Genomic DNA, 23019 nt, shown 5'->3' on the forward strand with positions numbered 1-23019 from the left:
TAATAGCAAGAAGCAAGACCTGTTTATGGTGGAGGGAGGGGTCTAGACAGATTATTCCAATAGCACAATCCTGGGATTTGTATGTGGTGTCAGGAGACCTAGGAGTTCTGACTTGCCCCTGCGGGGTCACATGCATGTGTAGAAAGGCATGTTAGATGGGAAGGGGCTTGGGGTCATAGGGAGCAGAGGGTCTTTGTGGTCACTGTCAGTGATGAGGTCCCTGGTCATTGGCAGTGAGAGCCATTGCAACACCTTAAAAGGCCATAATGCATCATCTAGGATCCTCAAAACCACAGCACAGGCAGCATTGCCTTGTTGATTTCCTTCTCTGAATATAAATCTCTGTCTTTCATGTGTGGCTGCAAATGTGGCAGAGCAAACTGACTTCAAAATTTGAAATATTTGGCAAATATTAGAGTTATATTCAACCAGGACAATAAAAGCCTTTCTGATTGGACATTGGGAGACAGTGAAGACAAGGGCTTTGGGTCACACTGAGCTGGCTCTGTCACTCGCTCTGCCCTTCAGTTACTCTGCAACCTTGGGGACACCATCTCATAAATTAAACAGAGACAGGACATCTCCCATGCCGTGCTGGAGTGAGGATTAGGAAGTAAGTATGCAAATCACCTGTACTCAAGATATGTGCTCAGTATATAGAAGATAAACTTGAGAAATGGAAGCTGTTCTTATCTTGAATTGGGATTTGCAAGCTGCTAAGAACCAGGCACTCTTTCTTTCAGTTCTATTTTCTTCTAGGAAAAAAATAGAAACTGTCTCAATATATGTATGTATGTGTGTCTCCTAGAAGAATGACACAAAACCCTTCTGACGCCTGAGGCTGCAATTTTCAGCAGAGCCTGTATCCGCTTCAGAGGGAGGCTGTGCTCAGGTTTCCTATTAATCAGCATTATCTGACAAGAGACTCATACTTCCTGTGAAAGTCTACTTTCTTTCTTTTATAAATTAATTTATTTTTTTAATTAAATAGTTTATTACCAAGTTGGTTTCCATATACTTTCACGTATTTCTTTTGAGTGGTTTTATTTCAGTAAAGGGAATCCTTTAGGTAATGAAGAAGGTATCCTACATCACAGGAATCATGCAGGGGTCATTCATTCATTGACAGGGCCTTCCTGAGGTTGAAATGTTCTTCTAGCTCTTTGTCCAAGCCCGTTTTTCCTATCCCCAAGCTGACTATTGCAGCAGCCCTTGACCCACAGCAGCACCTTTCAAGAGCAAGCATTCACACACCAGACTTGGATTTAATAACTTTGGGTCACTGAATTCATGTCAGCAGTGGACTGGTTATGCTTGAAATGAAGATGCATCCCATGCCAAGTGTTCCTTGAGGCATTTCAGGTAGACCTCCTGAATCTACAGGCTCACACAAGAAGCTGGCCTGTGGTGGCTTTCAAAGCAGCCTTTGTAACCTTGAGAGGCAGGCATGGCATTCAAACTACTGTGATCCAGAATGGCTGTAGGGGCTGCTAAACAATGTCCCAAATTTCATAAAACCACTGAATTAGTTTCAGTCATTCAGCTGCTCCATTTTCTGATAATCTCCTTGTGGAATTTAAACTCCATTTAAACTCTGGCTATGGCATTGTAGTTCACAGAGATGTTCTGCAATGTTAACTAGGGAAAGAAGAGGGATTGTGGCCCAAACTGGCAGGAGCTTACTGTGGAGGCAGGAGGCAGCTCCTAGGACAGAAAAATCCAGGTTCTGTCAAATAGAAGGCTCCAAGAGTCTTAACCTACTCAATAGTCAGCTAAGAATGAAAGTAGCAAAACAAATTTGGGTTCAACTTCAAGGTTAACAAAATGAAATAAGCACATTGATAAGAACATCTTACAAGCCAACTGGCAAGTTTTACACACACGAGTTAGTAGTTTGTAAACATTATGCCAAGGCCAAGGGTGGGGCTCGACTCCCCCTCTCCTCCCCACCCCCTCCCCAGACCGGCAACCTGGGAAGCTACGTTCCTAACCAGATATCCTAACCAGATAGGAGACTGAGAGCCAAGGACAGAAGGTTGACGGTACTCTAAGTTAGACTGCATAGTTCAAATCACTTTCTAAAATAACCCTGTGTTTCCTTCTTAGTGTGAAATCATGCCCAGGCATGGCAACAAACACCAGGATTTTAGTGCTTGAGCAAACCCCAGAGGTCCCTGTTGTGACATGCTCTATTTCCAGTTGGGATAAGTGATGCTTAGTTAAGGGACTTCACCAAAGCAATACAGCTACTGAGTGGCAAATCCAGGATTGCTCAGACTGCCTGACCCCAGTCCAATGCTTTTTCTAACACATAGTCCGATTCCAAATGTCTGGTCTCTGGGAATTCTTATTTCCTAATAGCACTGTATCCCATGCATGTTTTTGTTACAGATTCTATTTATAGCTAATAGCAGCCATTGCACTAGCCCTTCTGGTGTTAAGAATTGTCTCAGTAGTTTTAATTTTCTGGCTGAACAATGGCTATAGGAGAATAAAACAAATTTTCCACTTTCTCTTGTAGTAAAATGCCATTCCTAAGCAATCTTGTTTCCTAAAGCTGCCCTGGGGGGTGGTGGGAAACACTCAGGATATTTACTTATTCAGTGTCAACAAGAAAATAGTTTCCTCCTGCTCAGAGTGAAGGAGCTTACCATTTGTTCCAGGAGCTAAAACTGGCCCGCACAGAAAAGCAGTGATTCTATGAGACAGAGCAAATGTGTGAGCAAAAAAGGTAATAAGTTCTGTGATGTTCCTGAAGGAGGAGCTCAGTGAGGGTTGGAAGATGAGGCATGTGTTAATCTTTGGATAGAATGGGATGGATTTATGAATATGAGATGCTGTCCCAAGGGAAGGGGATGACATGAAGAGTGAGGACAGAATCAAAAGAGTGAGTAAAGCATCTTCGTGAATCACTGGCTGGCTGGAGGCGCGAGAGGGTACAGAATGGCAAGGAACAAAACTGGATGAGATAGACCCAAAAAGAAGGTTATGAATGAGCCACCATGGGAAACAGGGAGCCACAGAAAGATTTCGAGCCAGGAAGTGACAGGAATGTAGTTCTAAGAGATGGCTGGCATGCCGGACAAATTGGAGGACACATAAACTAGAAGCAGAGGAACTAGTCATTACATCTGTATGACCAAACATAGCATGAAATGTCAAGTCCTGAAACCAGGGTATACCAGTATAAGTGGAAAGGGTATGACAGATAGATGTTTCAAAGGAAATACTGAACACACGTCATCTGCTCATTTTGCCCTAAGAAGTCTTTGTTCTTTTCTCAAAGTGGTGAAATGCCAAATACATGTACTTATGGAATATCATGATACATAAACGCCTGTCAGTATTTATAGGTCTCTTGTGATACACTTGATTTTTCAAATATTTAATTTCTTTAGATGAGGTTTAAAATATTGGATGCAGGGGCGCCTGGGTGGCTCAGTTGGTTGAGCGACTAGCTTCAGATCAGGTCACGATCTCACGGTTCGTAGGTTCGAGCCCTGCATCGGGCTCACTGCTTACATGCTAGCTCAGAGCCTGGAGCCTGCTTTGGATTCAGTGTCTCCCTCTCTCTCTGACCCTCCCCTGTTCGCACTGTCTCTCTCTGTCTCTCAAAAATAAATAAAAAACATTAAAAATTTTATTAAAAAAATAAAATATTGGATGCATTTTGTAGGGTGAAATTATCAGGGTAATTAATGATTTTCAGATGACATCTCAAAATACTTCTTTTAAGATCTGAATGTCACAACATGGCATACTAGCACAGCTCAGATTACAAGAAAGCTATATCATTGCTAGATTACCTTACGTGATGGAGGTTTCCTCTTGGAATTCACAGGGAAGTAAGGGGGCCAGCCAGGTGCTCAGTAGTTCCAATCATTCTGGGTCTCACATACTGATTCAGTCCCATCATAACAGGATGCACGGTAGATCTAGATTGGACCCAGGGAAGCAGTAGAGCCATTGGATAGGATTCAAGTTACTGCAGTGGCTCCCGAGACCTGCCTTCTCTCTGAGCACTTCCCACGCTCTTCAAGAGCAGATGGCGATTGCACTTTTGTGTATCCAATATGGAGGGCGAGTGCTGGTAGTTTCTCCCCAAGGCACTGTGCTTGGGCCTGTTCTACATCATAGTCATCCCACTCTTGATTGCCTTTGAATGGGGCCCCATTCCTGTTGTAATCAGCTAGGACAGGGTTGTTGTCTCTCATCACAAATGATATAAACCATAGCCATTCAGGTAGAAGGAAAAGCCTGGGGTCACTTTCTCAGCAGGAGTCTATGGCAGCCACTCAGGGCTTCTTGTCTAGTTTGATTTAGGTAGATAATGATAGAGATACATGTATGGAAGCAGTGGGAGGGGTTATCTTTATCAGAGAGGCATATAATAGCTTCCTGAGTTTCTAAACTTAGGAAGACAACTGTATCTTAAAATGAGCGTAGTTTGTATATATTTTGGGCTTATTGCTAGCTTTTGCTTCCATCAAAATGTCTTCTCCTCCTCCACTAGTATGAGAGGAAATATGGTCAGACACAGCATGCCAGGGGAATGTCATACCTTTCTGTATTTTTTCATCATCCTTATTGGAGATTAAATATCAGAGAAGGTCAGCTGCTCTTTTTTATTTATTGTTTTTTCTGGAGCCAATAATTTGAACTAATTTTTCCTAAGATTATTATCAGCAATTAACCAATTAATATTTGTTGAGTACCTACTTTGACTATCTGCTCCAAGATGCCATCTCATAATTTATAGCTCTGACCTATTAGAGTTGTTTATGCAATGTTTTAGGTTGAGAAGGATTCTAAGTTTTTGACAGTTCTCAGAAGGAAGGAAAGCTGATACTGATTAGTGACAACTCCATGAGTCCAGGAGGGAGGGAAAGTAACTTCCATGTGATTTTGGCCAACCTTATACCAATCTTACACTCCTCATGGTATTGTCAGGAACACTTCCCTCCTCACCCGTACCCCAGTTCACTGTTTCTAAACCTTGGAGGCTTCACTGGGGCCTGACTTCTTTTCCTTGCTGAGCCCCACTCAAATCCATGTTATCAGCAAGGCCTTTCTTAAACCCCTTTCTCTCTTTGCATTCCTCCAGCCCTAGCCTTGGTCCAGGTCAGCCTTTCAGATGAGCAGAGCTGTTGTCTTTTAGGGGAAAGTGTATACGGTCCAGGAGATGCTACTTACATGTCCAGAAATCGTCCAAGTTAGCGGACCCTTGGGAATCTTCCCGCATTCAGCTTTACTTCTTTGTTAGCGTTGAAGGTCTAAAATTCAATCATGTCAGTGCCATAAATTAGACCCAGAAGGAAATGATTTATACAAATCAAAGTCATAGGGGGCTGATGTATATAGAATCATAGTTTTTTAAAAAATGTACTGGCTCTTACAGAGACTTGCAAAATTCTCTGATTGCACATTTGTTGCTGGGGAGAACTCTCCATATAGTCCAGGGCATGGTCAGGAGGTTTGGTGAACATGAAGCTGAGGAAGGGAACTAGCTGTGTGGGCTAAAGGGAATGAAGCCACAGTGGCCCATCTCCACATAGCAACGTCTCACCACCGTTTCCCCTGGACTGTTCTGGATACACATGGTCTGGGCTCCACTCCACAGGCTTTCAAGATGGCGATGCACCTTTGTCAGCATGCTCTTGAACAACATGGATATCATTTTGGCTACTGTTAAGTTGCTCCATTCAGTTTGACCTCAAACAACTTGTCTTTTAATATTGAGTGTTGATTTTATTAGCAGAACCCTCACAATTTGGGGGGATCCCCACTTTCATGCCTACCTAACCAATTCCTTAGCAGCTTACCGAGCTTCATTATCTCCAGATTTCCAATAAATTCCCTTGCTAGAAAAATCTTTAATAATCTAACAGTACCTCACATTTGCCGGGCCCCTGGTTGACAAAGCCCTTCCATGGACAGCATGTCACCAAGTCCTTACGATGTGCTTAGGCAGCGGGTCAAGCATGGATTGCCATCTCCATTCCACACACTAGGGAGCTGAGACTCAGAACTTGTTCAAGTTCCTGGAGCTGATCTGTCTCAGGGCCAGGCCTAAGATCATGTTTTCTCTTCTATGCCCTTTCCCCTGCTCTTTTTCTAATAAAAGTGCTGGTAAGATGTCCCAATCAATACTCGAAGTAGTGGGGCACCTGGGTGACTCAGTCGGTTAAGCGTCCAGCTTCGGCTCAGGTCATGATCTCATGGTTCGTGGGTTCGAGCCCCACGTCAGGCTCTGTGCTGACAGCTAGCTCAGAGCCTGGAGCCTGCTTCAGATTCAGTGTCTCCCTCTATCTCTGACCCTCCCCTGCTCGCACTGTCTCTGTCTTTCAAAAATAAATAAAAACCATAAAAAATTTTCAAAAAATACTCGAAGTAGAGCGAAATTCCTAATGGTTTTCAGGCTATTCCTCCCCCCCACCCATCCCCCTGCCCCGTGTCTGGTTTCCTGCCCCCCAGGTTTTTCATTCTGCTCAGTCATTTGAGCCCCATTCCCATTTCCATTTGCTCCTGCACTTCATCCTTTGCTCTGGCAGCTGCTAAGCAGATGGAAAATGAGTTCAGAGTGTGCTTTCAGATCCCATTTGAGTGCCCTTCCCCAGGCTACACAGGGTATCAGTTTGGCAGGTCACCTTCTGCTGGCATTGGGCTCAGGACCCTGAGATGACGAGGGGCAAGGGAGGGACAACCTGGCCGAGGACCGAGTATTTTCAATGCATATTTGATTCTCATTTCCATTCAGGGTTCCTCATTAGGCCACAGATGCAGCGTGGTCCTGTTCTTCGTTTTGAGTTGGCAGAGCCCAAAGCCCCATTAGTGGTAACGCACACCAGCAGGGCTCCAGGGAGAGGAAGGAGGCTGAAAGGACTGGTTTTCGGGTCCAACTTTTAAAGAAAAGAAAAGAATGAAAGACCCATAAAACTCAGAAACACTCTCTTCCCTTGGCTCATTCACATGGAAATGCAAGTCTGATGATCATGGACAGGGAGGTGATGGCCCTAGGAGCAGGGGTCTGAGCAACCTCCAGCTCTTCCGCTCCAGGTTCATGTGCCAGCAGAACTCACCTCCTGAGCCACCAGTGCCAAATGGAAAAATTTTAATGTCACGTCTTTGGAGGCTTGGCAGGACGAACCATGAGTGTTCCAATTACTGCACTAATAAGCACTCTAGACCCCAAACAGCCCTTTCTTTCTGGTGCACGTACTCCCAAGTACAAGGTGCTGGGAAAACTGCACGTGGAGTTCAAGAAGACTCTGATTGCTGCATTCATGATATGCAGCAGAAAAAGGGTGGCCAAAATGGCATTGGCAGTGGCTGTCAAACCTTTCTCCGAAGACTGTCTATGCTAGGTATGAGGCCCAAGCCTGGTGGGTGGGTGTCAGGGTTAATGCAGGGAAAGGAAACCATGGGGCCTGTTCCTTGAAACTTAAAGAAACAAATACTGAAACAAGGTCTATGTTTTGCAACCTGATCTCTTAATGACAGATGTAGAGAGCAGCACCACACTTGTTATAATCACTCTGTTGTTACTTAACCCGTAAGCACGCCTACCCTGCACATAGCATTGTAGACGATGCATGGGGGAATGCCAACCTTGGTTTCAGTGGCACAACCTTCACCTTCATTCAGTGGATTCTCAGTGCACAGTCACTCAAGGAGGCAGGCAGGGTGGTGTTAACCCTCCCAACCTACAAACGAGGAAACAGAAACTCTGGGTGTGAATGATTCGCCTGTGATTAACAAAGTTAAGACTCAAACCCTGGACTTCTGATCAACTTTTGTACTTTTTCCAGGAAATCCCTTTCTAGAAAGATGTCAAGCTAACCTACGTGGTTAGGATTGGGAAGAATGTCAACTTTGGGACTATGAATAGCTCTCAGTTTGAAGGCCAGTTTCATGACAGGTGTATCCTAAAGATCCACAATTACCAGAATTTCTTTAAGAGACCTAAGCTGAGACTCTCATGACAAGGAAGTTTGGTTTACAAAGTTGACGTCTCATACTTAATTACTCCATACCATATTGTTGGGCTATCTTAAAGCTACAGTGAACATTCTTGGAACTAATTAAGCACTCCAGGGATCAATCTATCAAACTCTGAAGAGTGTTTTCCTAAAATGCTTCCTTCTGACACATCGATGTTCAGTAGCAGAGAAGGTATAAAGACTGTTAAAATCTTCAAACCATTAGGCTCAAAATAACATAGAGGATGATTGAAACAAGTTGGGTTGCTGGAAATTAAACTTTGATAATAAAGGGGAGCATCACCCACAAAAACGGTATCTCTTCAGGTGTTCCCTAAGTGGGGTTGCGGGAGGAGGCAATGTGGTGGTAGAAGGGTTGGTATGAGAAAGTCATCAGCTTACACAGCACATAACTGCACCGTCATGTTCCTTTAACTCCCTAAGATGCCCTTCCTGCATTTATTTCTCCAGTCTGTGTTGACCTTCACTAGAGAATAAAAATTATAAAGAGGTCGGGAGTTGCATGTGACTTGTCCTGAGTTCCATGACCCATGTCCTCCATCCACCCACCCCCAATTCATCAGGATTGGCCCCAGTGTGGCATTAATAAACAGAGGGAGGAAAGCTGGTGAAGACTTGGGAGAGACTTGAGCACAGTCCCTGGAAGACGGGTGGGGGCTGGCCTGGGTATGAGTCAGCAGGGGACAGTCCCTTTGTTGCCTGAGACCAGGTCAGCACTTCTGGCCTTTGCACCATTATTCAGTCGTCAAAATTAGGAACATGATACCTTCCTTACACACCTTCCCCACCAAGAACTGGAAAGCATTATCCTTTAGCACGTCTTGGAATGATACTTTACTATTAGTAATGAAAGTCATCGATTGGCTCATTTTTAGAATATCCCCATATTTCTTGTGCTAACCATCTGCCCCAAATCAAACCAAAACAAAAAACAAACTCATCGATTTTGTTTTTCATCCCTTATCTAAATGGATTCATTTATGAAAAATGGCCACTTCCACATTTGTCTCTTCAGTCTAGCTTGGAACATTTTTGGCTTTCTATGACAATGTTTTTTTGAGAGTTTTGCGGTTTTTTTTTTTTTTTTTTTTTTGCCACAAAGCACTTTGCTAAATGGCTCTGTTTTCGATGCCTGATTTCAGCTGCCGGTAAGAACTACAAAAACAGGCAGCCCAGCCCTCCATCTCTTCTACCTGCATGTCTGGGCCCTGGCCCTCCTCCACTAGGCCTCCTCTGATATGGAGTCTGCATTGCATTCCCAGCACAGAGCCTTCCCCTGGAAGCACTCCGTCCCACAGTCCCTCATGTCTGTGTTCTGAGATAAAACAAGCCTTGTACCCCGTCCCCTCTGCACACACCTGCTTATCGCTAGGTGCGGCAAACATCATTGGAATGTTTCAGTGTACTGCTAACGAAATGCCAGTGCCATCCAAATCCCCTGGTTAAGAGTTGTGAGCACTCACCAGCCCTGGCATTGACAAGCCCTTGGTGGAGGTCAGCAACAGCAACACAGAAGCTTGTCCTTTTGCACTGAACACGTGAAGTCAGCCTGGAAGGACAGAAGCATCATGACGCCAAGATCTTTGTTTTGTTCTCGAATGTATCCCCTGCCATACTGGGAATGCGAACAGGACCCAAAAGAGTGCCAGGGACATGGTTGGTACTCAAGAAATGTTTTTGTTTTGTTTTGTTTTAGCTGAGTTAAAGTTTCCTTACAGTAAAGAGTCTGTTCTTGAACTTCATTATAAATGCAATCACTTAGTGTGTACTCTTGTATCTATCAGATTTTTAAACTAAACATCTTTGGGACAGTAATCCAGATTTTACCATGTCTTATTAGTTTTTCCCTTTTTATTGCTATGTAGTATGCCATAAATATTCCATAATTTGTTTACCCATTCTGTTATTGATGGATATTTGGTTGTTTCTGATTAGGGGCTGCTATGAATAAAACTTCCAAAAACATTTTTGTACAAGCCTTTTTGTGGACATGTGTTTTTATTTCTCTTGGGTAAATAAATACTCAGGAGTAAAATGGTTGTATCAGAGGGTAAGGGTAACTTTATAAGAATCTGTCAAGCTAGCAATAAGTACTGACTGAGCCCTTTGAAATATATCCATGTAAGTTGTTCTATCGATTTGAAATATCCTTTCCCTTTCTCCATCAATTACAGAAAAACTCATTTTTCAGGATTTTGTCACCTAAAGATTTCTCTTATTATTATACTATGCATTCAACAAGATGAATGTTTGACAGATACTCAATGCATATCTATTAGGTTCCTTCTATCTTCTTGTTTTCTGAAGCTATAGAGATGGGAATCGGTCCTTGTCCCCAGGAAGCTCAGGGTCTGGTAGAAAGAGCTCTGATGGAGGAAAGAGAGGATCCTCCAGACCCGCAGGGAGGAAACGTAGGTACTGCAGCCTGACAGGTCACTCCAGGACTGGGCATTCCAGTTGACTCTAATAGTTGGGGTGGAAAAAGAAGAGGATATTCTAGGCAAGGAAGACAGCTGATGCCAAGAGAGACAAAAAGCGTGCTTCATTTGGGAACAAGAGTCCCAGAAGCTGGAGCACTGGGTGTGTGTGTGGATCAGGGGAGGCACCAAGGAGACAAAGAGGACTGAGGGGGTAGCCCCGACCTGGATCACAGAAAGTCTTGCCTGCCTTACAAAGAAAGGCATTTGGATGGCTTTCACTCTGGGAACAATGCAGAACCAGTGAATGGTCTTAAAACAGGGAGTGACACACGAATGAACTGCCCCTCCTGCTTTTGCACAGCAATTGGTTTGACTTTTATCACACCACTCATTTCTTTGCCTCTTGCCACTGTGGTTTGCGCAAGTGCCTCCTCTCCAACTCGCCTACAAGAAAAGCATTGTTGAATGTCTTATAGCACCTCCCAGCAGGTGTGTATACAATAGTCCCAAGTGCTTTGGGGATGTTTAATACATAGGATTGAACCCAGGGATTCCTGGAGATTATTGTCTTCCTAGGGACTGCTAGACTGAGAAGGATGTTAATTTTGATTGGGGCATAGGTCCCATTGAAACAGATCTTGGAAAAAAGACAAGAACATGGCAAACACACACGCACACACACACACACACACACTCACACTCACACAACTAAGAATTCAGTCTTTCCAGTCATAACCTTATTTTCCTCCCACCCAGAATCCCATTGAGGTATTTTGGGGCTGTTCTATAGCAAAAACCTGGTTGCTTTTCTGAAGCTTTCCAGAATTCCCATTTAGTGAACAGATGGCATTGTTTTCATATGGAGAGCAGAAGAATTTCATGTCCTCAAACACTGAAAGCTGGAGAAAACACACAGAGCACGGGTAGTAATTACAATGGGGAAAGAACATGACATGTCACCAGAGAGCTAGGCTCTGTACAAAGCCAGAATCTTATTACAGGAATGTGAATTCTGCAGGGACATGACAAAGCTGAGGGTGCGTATGCACTGATGTGCTGTGAAAACAAGCGCGGAGCCAGCCTAGGGACTCCTTACAAGCATGACTCTACATATAAACTTCTTATTAGGTACTTGGCTCTGAGAATTCTGGATGAAAAGAGCCAGTCCTTGTCCTCAGAGGGCTATCAGGATGATGATGGAGATGAACTCATAAAAGATCCACACAGAAAATGGGAACAGCGAGGAGAGGCCCCTCGCCCATCCTGGGAGGATCTGGGGAGGCTCCAAAAGAAGGTGGTACCTGAGCTGTCTTAGGAGCTGACTGGGAGCTGGCCAAGGGAAGTGCTAAGGACGCAAAGGACGTGATAAAGGGTGCTCCAGGCTGAGAGGACAGTGGGAGCAAGGGTACGGAGGTCCCAGGCGTGAGGTGAGCACAGAGACATTATGTAAGCAGTTTAGCATGGCTAGATGGGGCAGGGAGTGGCAAAAATTGAGGTAGAGATGCAAGCTGGGGATTAGAAGATACCTGAACACAAGGAAATATCTGAGCACAACAACGTTACACAAGTTCATGCAAATCACTTGCAAAACAAGGTGTTCCCTATCAGTAAACCTTCCCATAAGGTTAAGAGCATGGGCATATTTGGTAAAAGAATCACACTGCCAAGGTCAACAGGCTACACAAGGAAAAATTAGTCATGCATTAATTTAACCTAAACGCATATACAGAACATGCGCTAGGTGCCAGGCCCTGGGAGCCCCATAAGGAGTACTATATTCCTAACAAAATGACTAGCACTTGGCACTCTGCCCAAAATGAGCACTCCATAGACAGTTGGTGAATGAATAAATGAATGATCAATTTCGGCCCTGGTCCAAGAAGCTCACAGTCGACTGGGAGAAGAAGAAAGGCAAGCGATGATTATAATATCAAATAATTACGGTTCACATAGAGTAAGGAATTTATCCTAAAAAACGGCTGCAAGAACCAGAAAAGTCAAATATGTCAGTGAAAAGATCTCTGGGTGCAAGACGGTAGGGACCAGTGGGCACTGCAGCCAGCAGAGAATATGTGCTCCTCCTAAAGGGGATGGTTGCTGCCCAGCTCCAGGCAAATAGGGATCAAAAGATGCTGGAAATCTGTGTTTTTATTAAGTGAAATGGCACTGTCCACATTGGTTTCTATTCTAGCATGAATCCTGGTACATACACAGATGGCAGAGAGAGAGAGAAAGAGATTGAGACAGAGAGAGAGAGAGAGAGATTGGCTAGCAAGGCACAGGGCCTGAAAAACTGTGTTTCTGGGTAGACGTGGCCAACACACACGCACGCACTGGACACAGTGACCTGCATAATCGGAGCAGGACACCATAGGCCTCACAGCCAAGAAGGCACACAGTGTCAGGCCCTACCAGCAACCAGGACCCTTGCCTCCTGGTAGCCCATCAGATTCATGTCACCTGTGAGGGCCTGACCTGAGATGGATCGCCGGCCTTCTGAGGCCAGGACCAGGCTCCAGCACAGAAATCTCCTAGAGAAGACCTGTGTGGCAGTTGCTAATTCCCTGGCCCTGGGGACCTGTTTGAAGCCGTTTGTTCCGCGGAAGGCAACAGAAGATTTCAGTGTGTCCGAATCCCGCCCCTCCTCCTCCAACCACATAAAAGCTGCTGAACAAACAGAGAAATCAAAGATGATTATACACTGCTGGAAACCCGCGTGCTTCCGCCGGGCTGCATGCCCTGCCAGACTGTTATGTAAGCCACGGCTCCAACTCGTGCCGGGAACCAAACAGAGATGCCATTGACAGTCTGTCCGGGCCCTGTGATTGCCCCCAGCTTTCCTCAGGCCCTGTCTCACCTGGAGCAGACCCACCCCGGTACTGGAGGGCCGAGTTGCAAGCTGACAAGCTGCTTTTTTATATATGTTTCGGGATTTCCCTCTTTCCAGTTCCAGCCAGTTCCGAAGTATGGGCGGGTCAGCGCCAGGAGTTTACTTTGGCCTGATTCCAAATGACTAAGACATTTTATACTGGAAAACTCCATTTGACAATCTAGGGGGAGGTGGGTGTTTTTCACCCTCCAAAGCGAATAATTCACGTTGGCTATTTCAACACCAGAGCTGAGCAAGTAACTCCTGGAGCCCGAGGTGACCCACCGTGGCCAGAAAGGGGCTGACCACACTGCTCTCTTGACCAATACTTATTTCTATTTAGGGATCCCAGGCAAGTCCCTCAGCCCTAACCCACCTAAATGGACTTACAAGAGCTTTTCCTTTGATGTGTCAGTGACTTGGGGAAATACACTAAATCCTCAGGGCTCTACTCTTTCCTTTCTGCACTAGATGGTTAAGAACACTCGGTAGCTCCTACAGCAAGTGCACTAGAGGTTTTTAAGTGTAAATTCAGACTTTTTAGCACGGTTATATCTGAAATAGTGTCAACAATGTTCAGCCGTTTAAACTTTCAGCCTGTTCAGCACGGGCTTCCCTACTTCTCCCCTTTACGGCCTTAACTGACCACACCCTGGTCAGGCTCAAATTCTCAAGTAGAAGGAGCCTGAACTTTGGAGTCAGATAGAGCTGTGTTGGAGATAGAGCTTGGTCACACAGAGGCAATGTGAGCTTAAGTCATAGTTTAAACTTTGTTAAGTCCCTGGAATCTACTGGCTTCCTTTAATTTTTCTCCATCACTTTAGGAAAGCACAAGACTTCCCAGTGGCCAATTCTGGCTTTGGTGAATGGCTGACCATGTCTACCTCTCACTTATTCTATCACAGAAAGGGCAAGGGAGTGGTTCTGGTGTGCAGAACCCTTCACTGGTTGGCGAGATTGCCCTAAGAGTGAGGGGCTGACCTGGAATCTTGGACTCAGTGCCCTCTCCTGGCCCTCACTTCTTTCTCTGTTAACCCTGCAGGGAACCGTTCACAAGCCAAGGGGTCCGGGTGGCTGTTTGACTTTTTCTCACTCTTGATGACCTTGGTGCCAGATCTTGTCAATAGATAGCTCCTTCCAGGAAGACGGAGAGGGTATTCTTGCCACATATTTCTTTCACAGCCATTCGGATAAAGCACAAACCAAAGAAGGAATTACCTTTTCTAGATCCCAATCCACAGAGGGACTCGTCAATAGGTCCCCGAATCCTGATAAGAGAAGGAATTTATGGGGGCACCCTACAAGCACCACAGCAGTGGGAGAGGAAAACTAAATATCCTGAGAACTACTTTTGCTATGTATTGTATGTAACCACATGGTGAGGTAATAAGTTGCCCTTGCATTGAACCAACCTGAGGTCATAATCCTCTTCTTCAGGGAAGCTTTTTGCTTATCACTCTGCTTCAGGATGACCTTTGGCTAGGAAGTGAAATGTGTGTCCCAAAGCAGTAAAGCTTGGTTCCTCTCATATGGCCAGACCCTCCCAATCTGGAGAGATAAAAATCCCTCCTCCTGGAATCCAGTGGCCTCTGTGAGAGAGCTCATCTGCCTCTGCTGGTTTTCTGGATAATACTTAAACTCACATTGACGCACCTTCTTATGTTGCTATCTAAAAAAAGAGAGGAGTGGTATGGTTGGGATGCGAGCCTGGAAAGTGAGCATTTTCAGGTATCTTTCTCCCTCTGCCCAGCTGCTGGCCTCCTCTCTGGCCATACAACCTTGGACAAGAACCGTCTTTCCGTGGATCCTTCTGATCTCCACCTGGAAAGCGGGGATGAGTATTGTGAAGCTGAATAATCTTGACCAAGGGAACTGCTTTCACCATAAAACATGCTTTTCTTATCTGGTTAAGGCAGAGCAGAGAGCCCAGGGAGGCTGCACCAACCATGCTCCCAAATGGGATGTTTAGTACCAGAAAACACTTTCACGCATCTGCAAACTAATGGAGTAAAAAGACCAGCCAACCTACCAGCCTGTATCCATGAGGTTAGCCCTTTGGAAGCCTCTTATTCAGCCCTAGGGAGTAGGACTGCAATTAAACAGCTCTTAAAGGACAGAGAGAGGGGTCTGGGCCAGCAATATACAGTTTAATTCCCAAAGATACAGATAAGAAAGTTAAAAAGTATGTGACACACGTTTTTGTCACTCAAGCTTTGTCTATAAATTTTTTTTTAGAAAACATTAGGAATCACTGGTACACATATTGCAAGATTTAGAAATACACAAGCACTCCAGTGTGCGATTTTGGAATTTCTGCACTAAACTTTAGTCATTAATAATTACTGCTTAGTCTAATCCAGGCCATAATCTTAAGTATAGTATATCACCTACTTCTGAAAGCTTCTAAGAGTACAAAGGCTTCTGGAATACGTATGTGACTTTGTAGGACAAGCTGTTTTTGCTTTTTTAAAAAAATTGACTTTACTTTTTACAACAGTTTTAGATTTGCAGAAATATTACAGAGACAGTGCAGAGTTCTCATGTATGTCTCATCCAGTTTCCCCTATGGATACCGTCTTACATGAATATGGTACGTTTGTTATGATTAATGAAGCAATATTGACACACTTATTAACTAATGCCCATACTTTAGAGAATGGGGGTTTAACAGAAATTGCCATTAAAATTTCTGAATGGTGTCTTATTATTTTTAAGTACTTATTTGATAGAGAGAGAGAGAGAGACCACACTCGTGAGCAAGAGGAGGGGCAGAGAGAGGAGACAGAGGATCTGAAGCAGGCTCCACTCTGTCAGCACAGAGACCCACAAGGGGCTCAGTCTCACAAACTGAGATCACGACCTAAGCCGAGATCAAGAGTAGGATGCTCGATTGACTGAGGCACCCAGGAGCCCACTCCGAAGTACATTGATTCAGGCTTTCATGTGGTGGAGAGAAGTTATTTGCTGACCTCACATCTCCCCCATCACCTCTTAGAACATTCACTGGATGGTCAATGCTTTGCTGTCTTCTTTCTGCAATGAAAAAATTGTTTCCTGCCCTAAGAATATAGCCGGAATATGCGAAGCCACTCCCATACACCTTGCTTTAAGTTGTTTTCCTCAAAAGTATTTTAAAATAGCAGTGGCGTGAACTCGTGAGGGGTAGCAATTTTGGAATCAAACAGACAGGATCCCAGTTCTGCCATTTATAAGCTGTTACTTTATCAAGTCTCATTTTTCTCACCATAAGAGAAATAATAGCACCATCTTCCTCATCGATTTGCTGTGGGGACTGAATAAAAATATTTCAAAGGCACTTAGCAGAGTTCCAGCCATATAATAATAGTTCAACAATGACAGCTAAGCTTAAAGGGTGAGGCCTTTTTGAAAGGCACCTATGGTCGATAAGACTTGTCAATGAATAATCTATGTAAATGTGATGAAAAGGTAGCTTTTCCAACAAAGATCAGTTTCAATGGTCACTAGGGAGAAGGCAAATAGTTATAGACCCATAAACTGAATTGCCTGAAGAATCCTCTTCAAATTGGAAAGAAGGAGGTAATCATAGGAACTGCTGATGTGAAAACATCAGCTTTCTCTGCATTACCATTCTGTTTGAAGGATTAAAACATCAGTAAATGTTTGGAACAGTAAATATCTCTATTGAAGGCATTGTTAAGGGAGAAATGACATCTTGGAGCTAATTAGGAATGTTGTGCAGATCTGGCTTCTGTCTGCACCTCGGTTCCTTCTCATCCATCCCATCTTGCCACCTCTACCAAGGCTCCAGCCACAGGGAGCCACTGCAGTTCGCCAAAACTGCAGGCTCTCCTGCCTTCCATGCTCTTGCGTGCTCTACCCCTCATGCCTGAGTGCACCTACCCTTCACCTGTCTAACATATTCTTCAAGATTCAGCTTAGGTATGGGCTCCTCTGGACAATCTTCCCTAGCCACTGCTGTTCCAGTGAGGCATGCTCCTCTAGGCTCTGAGTCTTGATTCTCAGAGAGGGAGCACAAAACCCACCTCATCCCTTCTGTCCCTCACTCTGTTGTGAGTACCGTAGTAACTCAAGTCTAGCATACCTGGGTACCTGGGGTGGGATAAATGCTCAGAAAAACATTGACTGCTCTCTATTCTCTGATTATCTGCCTTCAGTAGAGTGGCTAGGTGGCCACAGAGAAGGAGCATCCTATAGCCTGTCTCCTTAAACTCCCCCAGCATGTCCACTCAGTCTTTCGGTGCCCGCCATGTTTAATTCAGTTGAGGAAACAAAAGTAAATAACTTCTTTGAGGTCACACAGCTACTGAGTTTTGAAATCAGGCTCATTGTCTGATTCCAGAGCATTTAACCTCTGTTTTCCTTAGCTGACACCTGCTCACATTATAGGCTTGGTACCCAGAAGGATAGAGCTTCCCTATATCAGGCTGAGCTGACACACCCAGATCTATTTTACATGCACACTTATCTCAGACTAGATCACATCAATGCCTTTTTATCATTCAGGAGGTATTTACACCTCTTGTTTCTCTTTTCTTTTTTATCTTTGGAATCCTCTACTACTGGGTATGAAGATGGCATTCCAGCATAGGTAAAAAGGGATCTTTATACCTTACAGTATTAAAACGTATCCCACAGCAGCATCCACTCTGCATCTGAGGATTATTACAGAATTTCTAGCAGCAGGAATTGTGTTGTGGGTCAAATTGTTCTACAATGGACTCCAATACCTCTTTAAATAGATAAGCTGGATAAGAGCTTTGTACCAAGATAACTAGGTCTTTGTTGAAGTTCCGACATTGTAAAATATATTTGTTATAATACAGGTAGCTCCTCAGCATGAAATGTAGTCTTTATGAAACACTATAGGACACTCATAACTATCTGGTTAGATTGCCAGCAATCGTGATTTATAAATCAAGGCAACAAAATACATACAGTTGCAGTACAGATTCCCATGTGAAGAGCCCTGGACCAGCAGGTAAATATTTTCAGAGGTGACTCCAGATGCAGGCCTGGAGCAATGACCATTCTGTCCTCAGGCCAAGGAGAACCTAGGAATGGGTGAGCTGGTGCCCAGGTAGAGAAGCATGCACCTGATCTGCTTAGCACCCTGCACTTAGAGAAGATCTTGTTATTTCTGTCTCAGAGTAATCATCTTGACTGACAACATTCTTTCCCTTCAGACTGGCAAGCTAGTACAGAGGCAAAATATAAGCTGATTCAGAAATGAAAACTCATCAAGCAGTAAGGAAAACAGAAAGAAGTAGAAGGCGGACCCATACGCACCCTCTGGCTTCTGCCAGTTAGGCTCACCCCAAGTTAGCCTTGCTCTTCCCTTGCTGGGCGGTTATTCTGTGGTTTTGGCACAAGACAGTGGTCTGAGAGAGAAAGCAAAGTCTATGGATATGGTTGCCTTTTTTCCTCTAAGCCAACTAGTGCCTTGTTTTCCTGTGAGCCTGCCACTGTGGGAAAATTGGGCGAGTGTAAAGTTCCCCTCTTTGTCTCCAGCACACTTCATTTACCAATGAGCCAAGCTGGGAACAGAGCCGCCTCTCACACAGCTCATGAATGACTCCGTTTTCTCAGGGCAGCCTCTGCCTGCCCATTGTCTAACTGTCATGCCCTCTTGTATAGGTGTTCCCTGCAGTCCTGGCTGTTATGTAACGCCTATGCAGGGAACATTGCGTGAGAGCGAGAGATCAGAGACAGAGAGGAAAAACCCAGAGGGTAACCAAGACCAAAATGTCTTCCTGGGAAAGGAAAAACAAAACGCTAGCCATTTGTCAGCTGTTTTCCCCTGGCTTGTTTGCCTGAGTGATAAACTTTGATGCTGGCCTACAAAACCCCATGGCTGGCTCAAGTGAACGCTTCTGTTTATATCCACAAGACTGGACGTGCTGTACCCTCCCACCCACATCGGTACAGCTACCATGTAGGTCCTCCCACAAGACTGACAAGAAATCCTACTCCCTCTTTCTTATGGTTTAGAAGGAAGGGACTTTCTCCTCCCCAGTCACCATACCCTATGCCTCGCTTTCCTGCAACATCAGTCGCCCAGTGAGCATCTTAATCCTGCTCACCCCCTTGGGCTTGCCTACAGCAATTTCTGGGTGGCCCTGACTTCATCGGAGTTCAGCATGGAGAGGTAGCCATCACTTGGTATCCATGAATGGAGCCACTATCCTCCATACTTGCATCACCTGGATGCCATGTTTGGTGCTTAAATGTTACCCACCCACCCTCTGGGCACATTACCAATATTGTGAAATGAAGGAGGGTGGAAGTGGTACTTGTTATTCTTTATCTGCTCCTGCCTTGTCCCCAAGCTCAAACTGCAGAATAGCACCCCCATGACCTCAAGGGACCTTATGGCAAACAAAGGAGGATTCTATGGTCAGATATTTTGGGGGATCCTTGCATACTCTACCCACTCTCAGAAAGTTACAAAGCCTGTTATCATAATAAATCCCTGAAATGTTTGCATTAAAGGACTCCATACCACTTTAGTGTAATATTTCCCAAACTTACTTGGCCATTAGTCTACAAGCTCTGAGAGACTTGGTCTGTATTGTTCATGGTTGACTTTGTAGGTCACATCCCTGCTGTGAGTGATCAATAAATGCATTAAATTGAAGTGAATTTAATTGACTCTTCTTTCCAAGGCATCCATATCCATCCTACAGAGCTCATGTTCCATGGAGCACATTTTGGTGAATGCTCTCTATCCCATTCTCTTGTTATGTTAATTATAATGAAAAGATTAGAAGAGGAGCCACAGTGGACCCAAGAAGAAAAAGACTTTCTAGTCCTTACATAAGACGGGGCTCTTGGAGGTTGTTCTGTCCATAGCCCTGTGAATGGTTCCAGCCCACCCTGAACCATTGCCTAGGAGTGCACTGTGCCTCCACTCCCCCAGACCTTCTGACTTGTCTCTCCACTCACTCTGTTTTGCTCAACCTGGTTCTTTGAACCCTGCTTTGGTGACTGCCTTATGGTGGGTTTTCTGACTCTCTTTCTTATTATGAAAAACATTAAAACAGAAACAAAACCTCATCTCTATCTTGTTATCTAGGGCTTTGGAGTCTGAAAAACCTAGATTCAAATCCATATTCTGCCATTTACTGGCCATGAGACTTTAAGAAACTTCTTGTACCTCTCAGAACTTCATTCTCCTCTCTTTACAATGAAGATACTAGTAGCACCCACCATACAGAGTTGTTGTGAGCACAACTGTGCATGTAAAGCACAGTGCATGGCATTTAGCCAGTATTGGGTACATGGCTGCTATTATGCAACTGTTTTCCCCTCTGAGCTCATAGCTGTGTGTGCTGACTTGGTTTGCATACGTTCACACCTCCAGGCAAGTCTTTCCTTTCCCTCCACTGGGTCAGCCCCATGAGACCCAGCTGCCAGGGATCCTCTGCCTTTAGGGATTTCTCTCTTATCTATTTCCTCATTTCCACAGACTTCAGTAGCCCTTAGATTCACCCCTTCATCATTTATCTTTTTTTAATTTTTTTTAACTCTTATTGATTTTTGAGAGACACAGACAGAGTGTGAGCAGGGCAGGGGCAGAGAGAGAGGAAGACACAGAATCCAAAGCAGGCTCCAGGCTCTGAACTGTCAACACAGAGTCCAACATGGGTCTTGAATCTACGAACTGCAGGATCATGACCTGAGCCGAAGTTGAATACTTAACCAACTGAGCCACCCAAGAGTTGCCCCCCCATCACCATTTTTTAAGGCTCCTTGAGGCCCCACCAAGAAAGGTAAACTTTCACTAGTAGAGCATTTATACTTTGCAAAAATCTTTCTAATACATCCTCACAATTCTCTGCATGTTATCTTTCTACAGATGAGAAAAAAAGTGACTCCATGACTTGTTACATAGCAATCAAACATTGGAGGCTAAGTTTGAATCCAAGTCTGGCATTAGATGCAATGCCACCTCACCACGGCTGCACCTGGGTAACTGTGAAACATAATGGGACGTAGAAGTCTATCCTCCTGCTCTATCAGAACCTTGTCATTGACATTCTCTTTTTACCTCCACTTCCATCCCAGAATTGTAGTGAATTTAGTTGACTTTTTACCTCCAGGAGTATGGTCTTGAGCAGCAGTAAAAGTACATGGAAAGAGCATATGAGAGGAAAGGAAGATAAAAGGGAGGAAAGAAGATGATAGACCAACTGACCCTCCAACTGTATGTCCCAGATTCTGGCCCTGTCCCCTAACCAAAGTGTTCCCAGCCTCCCATTTCCAAGACACATTGAATGCCTATGCCCACATCCAGTAACAGTGAACAAAAATACCCAGTGAAACACCCAGAAGAAAATTCTGGTAAACATATTTGAGAGTCCAGTATAAGTAATGATACATTGTCGGTGAGTGAAATGACTCAAAAACCTCCAGGAGAGCTGTTTTAGTCTTCACTTTTTTTAAAAAAAGAATAAATACACACACCACACACACACACACATACTCCACACAAATCTGTATAGTGTTAAAATAAAGAAATGAACAAATTGTGGTCTTCATTTTTTATTGTTTTTTATGTCACATCCTACAACAAATATATGACACCTAGTGACAAATCCTACATCATCTAGGGACCTAGTATGCCTTTGTCATTTTACGTGGAAGATCCTTAGCTTTGAGTTCCTGTGAAGGTACAGAGCTTATCAAGAGCAGGAGGCATTCAAAAGACACAGTAATCCTAGACCAGCACCATGGACAGTCACCCATACCTTTCTTCTGATTACTGAGGCCTTATGCCCTTAAAAAAAGAAAGGATGGAAGGAAGGAAGGAAGGAAGGAAGGAAGGAAGGAAGGAAGGAAGGAAGGAAGAAGGGAAGAAGGGAAGAAAGAAAGAAAGAAGGGAAGAAAGAAAGAAAGAAGGGAAGAAAGAAAGAAAGAAGGGAAGAAAGAAAGAAGGGAAGAAGGAAAGAAAGAAGGGAAGAAGGAAAGAAAGAAGGGAAGAAGGAAAGAAAGAAAGAAAAGAGAAAGAAAGAATAGGAAATGGCAAGGGAGAAAAGAGGGAAGAATTTTTTCTCATGCACTAGGAAAAGTAAAGCTTTCTGTTCTACTGTACATCAGTGAACACTTTGTTGGAGAATTGAGTCTATGATAATACAATCAACAGAGGAAAGGACTGGTAGTCTCTTACCATCTGTATGGAGGTATCAGGAATAGCTTGTCACATTTTTCTCTTCCTTCTGGTCCACTTCAATTCCTCTTCCTCTCTCCAGCCTCCAAAGGGCTCTGACAAAGCAACTCCTGTGTTATTCTCATACAGAGGCCTCATCACAAAGAGTTTAAAATCTTCTGACTTGCCATTTCACTCTGCCATCTGAGGGCTCATCTAGCATCTCAAATTTCCACCTTCTGATAAAAAAGGCATTAAATCAAAGCTCTGTGTCTATATTTTGGTGATGAGGTGCTTGGTGTATATATTCCTGTATGATAAACCCCTCCAAATCCTAGTGGCTTAGAACAATAACATTTATTTTGCTCATTCATCTGCAATTAGGGCAAGATGTGGAGGCAAACTTTTGATTCACTCTGTGTCAGCTAGAGCTGTTCAAAGGATGGAAGTTAGATCTACGTAAGGCTCACTCACTCACCCACATGTCTGTTACGTGGATGGGAAGACACAACACTGGGGACTGAAGGATCTGGGGTTCCTTTATCTCCATCTGATATCTGCACATGGCCTTGCAGCAGAGAA

At 44.2% G+C, this 23019-nt stretch overlaps 1 long non-coding RNA gene across 1 annotated transcript; it reads right to left on the reverse strand.

Annotated features, from left to right (window-relative positions):
* Positions 1–1245: 1245 nt before the first annotated feature.
* Positions 1246–18630, reverse strand: LOC115286690. The gene is made up of 5 exons (XR_003906212.1): positions 18579–18630; positions 9464–9549; positions 5194–5273; positions 3807–3935; positions 1246–1704 (listed from the first exon to the last, which is right to left on the reverse strand). It is a non-coding gene; the product is annotated as an uncharacterized LOC115286690 (long non-coding RNA).
* Between the last annotated feature and the right edge of the window lie 4389 nt (positions 18631–23019).

Source organism: Suricata suricatta, chromosome 3 (assembly GCF_006229205.1).
Source record: "Suricata suricatta isolate VVHF042 chromosome 3, meerkat_22Aug2017_6uvM2_HiC, whole genome shotgun sequence".
Classification (NCBI taxonomy): domain Eukaryota; kingdom Metazoa; phylum Chordata; class Mammalia; order Carnivora; family Herpestidae; genus Suricata; species Suricata suricatta.